Source organism: Octodon degus, unplaced genomic scaffold, assembly GCF_000260255.1.
Source record: "Octodon degus isolate 3935 unplaced genomic scaffold, OctDeg1.0 scaffold00225, whole genome shotgun sequence".
NCBI classification, from domain to species: Eukaryota; Metazoa; Chordata; class Mammalia; order Rodentia; family Octodontidae; genus Octodon; species Octodon degus.
The window spans coordinates 1,956,594-1,959,228 of record NW_004524801.1 but is presented as its reverse complement, the minus strand read 5'-3'; the positions used below and the strand labels follow the sequence as shown (position 1 = coordinate 1,959,228).

The following is a 2,635-nucleotide window of genomic DNA, read 5'->3' as shown; positions in this document are numbered from 1 at the left end:
GGCTGAGCAGGGTGGATCTGGGAGGGCTCAGGGAAGGTACACCTGAACTGAGTCCCAAAGGATCAACAGGGACTTTTCCTGTCAAAAGCCATGCTTAGGGTAGAGAAGGGTTAGACTCCTGAAGGGAAAGCAGGTTTCCTGGGAGAATGCTCTGTGGGATGCCTTGTGGGAAGAGTGAGAGCTGGGAGCTATAGACAACACAGGGACTGGATCTTCAGAGGTCAGCTGTGGGGAGTCAGACAGCATCGGAAGCAGGGAAGTGATGAGGTCCAGTCTGTTTGTTAAAAATACCCACTGAAAACTTATTTTTTTTAAAATTTTTTGCAGTACTAGGGATGGAACTCAGGACCCTGTACTTGCTAGGCAAGTGCATATTCTACTGAGCTATCTCCCTGGCCCTGAAAACAGAAATTTGAAGGTGGTGGGTGACCCCTGGATGGGACATTAGGAGACCTACTGGGCTGGAAATTTAAAGTAAAAAAGAGTCCTGCTCTTAGGAGTTGACAGTCTTAGAAACAGAGACCAGCTAAAATCAGTGAGTATGCTATAGTGTCCTTCATCAGAAGGCAATACAGGATGTGGGGACCCAAAGAAGCTTTTGGAGCTGACAATACCTAATATCTATAATTTAAAGAAGATTTATTTTGTCTCTCTCTCTCCCTTTTTTTTTTTTTTTTTTTTTTTTTTTTTTTTTTAGGGAAGGGTCTATAGGGTTTCGGGGTCTCACTACTAGATAGAACTCATAGTGATTTGCCTGTTTACAGCCTCCCAAGAGCTGGGATTATAGGTGAGCACCACCATGCCCCCTCTCAATCACAGTCGCAGTATGCCCCCGGGGCGGGGCCGGCACAGCAGACCTGGGGCTCGAACCCCCATCCCCTGTACCTGCTTATAGGCACTTTACTCCACTAAGCTATTTGGCTGGCCCTTGTCTCATGTTTTTTAGAGATTTTAGGCCATAGGTGGTTGACTCCATGGCAAGACAGAATGGCAGAGGATTGTGGCAGAAAAGAGTTACTCACAGCATGGTAGACAGAAAGCAGAGAGATAAGGAAGGAACTGGGAAGAGTTATAACCTCCCGGCCATGCCCCCAGAGACTTCCCTCTTCCAATCAGACCCTACCTCCTAAAGCAAATTAACCAAAAGCCCTCATCATTCACTTAACTCCCAAAAGCCCTGCCTGTGATCTCACGAGACTTTAGGGAGACATCAATACAGAAACCATAACAGAAGCCAAGGGATTTGCTCATGGGCACCCAGCCAGTCATAGACCTAGAGATGAAGGTCGAGGGCCCAAAGCCTGCAGAGCTCTTCCTAGGATACTTGGACTGTTGAGCAGGCAAATTCTTACCAACAGGTATGATCAGGGACAGGAACGTGGATCCATGCCCTGAATGATGCTCAGTCCGTACCGAATATCTGTCAGTTATTGGTATATTGTTCTTAGCTCTGAACTCTTCAGAATGTATATTGTGATAAAAGATGAGAACCCTTTAAGGTCAGAGCACTGCGTTGCTTTCACAGGAGTGGGCTCTGAAGGGGTGAGAGTCCGCAATGTGGGTATGGGGACATCTGATAGAATTGTCCCCAGTCACCAGCCAGACCAAAGTCCCTCTGACACCTTAAAGCTTCTCTGTGACCATAACTGCCATGCAGCAATCTCATTATGGAAACCACAGCCCTTGTGCAGCCTGCACACCTGTGACAGGGGCCACCCTCTACCTCCCGACCAGACTCCCACCATCACCTTCATCACCATTTGTCTCAGTTACTCTTCCCTCGTTGCTAGGACAAGATACCCGACACCTCAAATGAAGGAAGGAGAGGTTTACTTAACTCACGGTTACTGGAGGTTTCAGTCTGTACTTAGCTGGCTCCAAGGCAGACTGGCACATGGCAGAGGGCAGTAGTTCATGGTGGTGGAAGGCAGTAAAACAGCAAGAACAAAAGGGAGTAACAACAACAATGGCTACAGAGAGCAAGTCTGTCTACCTTACCTGCCCCAGGCTGGGAGTAGCACTCACACCCATAATCCCAGCAGCACTCATTCCCATAATCCCAGTGGATCATGAGTTAATCACAAACTCTAGAAGTCTGCCCCATGACTGCTGAGGTTTTGGAGGAACAACTAGACACAAACTATAACACTGATTGTTGACAGTTCAATTGTCACTGGCACTCTACAAGGTTGTCTACTCTTGGTCCTTCAGCTATAGAGCAGTTTAGGCCTGGATAAACCAGCTAAACACTTCAGCTGCCTGTGGACAAACTATACTGTCATGACGTCATCTAAGATGTCCCCCCAAAGCCTCATGTGTTCAGAGGTGGGCTTTGGAAGGTGGTTGGCTTGTGGGGCTGCTATGTTCACCTCTGGACTTACCCACTGAGGAGTTCATGGTTGAATGCACTGCTGGAAGATGGAACCTGTGGGAAGAGGTGGGCTTTCTCATCTGGAAAGGTTTATTCTTGGCCCTGGCTCCTCCCTTCTTTCTCTGCTTCCTGGATGTCATGGACTGAACAGCTGTCCCCTGCCATGTCCTTCTGCCATGCCATCTGCGCCTGCGGTCCTGTGGACTGAGTCCTCCAAAACCATGAGCCAAGATTAATTTCCCATGTAAGTGACGGGTGCCAGGT

The 2,635-nt window shown here is 48.2% G+C and overlaps 2 protein-coding genes across 2 annotated transcripts in view; one reads left to right on the top strand and one right to left on the bottom strand.

Annotated features, from left to right (window-relative positions):
- Mrap (melanocortin 2 receptor accessory protein) overlaps positions 1–2,635 on the top strand; it is a 21,812-nt gene that overhangs the window by 8,102 nt on the left and 11,075 nt on the right. The gene's annotated exons all lie outside the window — the stretch shown is intronic.
- Urb1 (URB1 ribosome biogenesis 1 homolog (S. cerevisiae)) overlaps positions 380–2,635 on the bottom strand; it is an 82,305-nt gene continuing 80,049 nt past the window's right edge. The window contains exon 41 of the transcript XR_002818961.1: positions 380–398. The gene's annotated coding sequence lies outside the window, so the exon portion shown is untranslated. The remainder of the gene's footprint in view (positions 399–2,635) is intronic.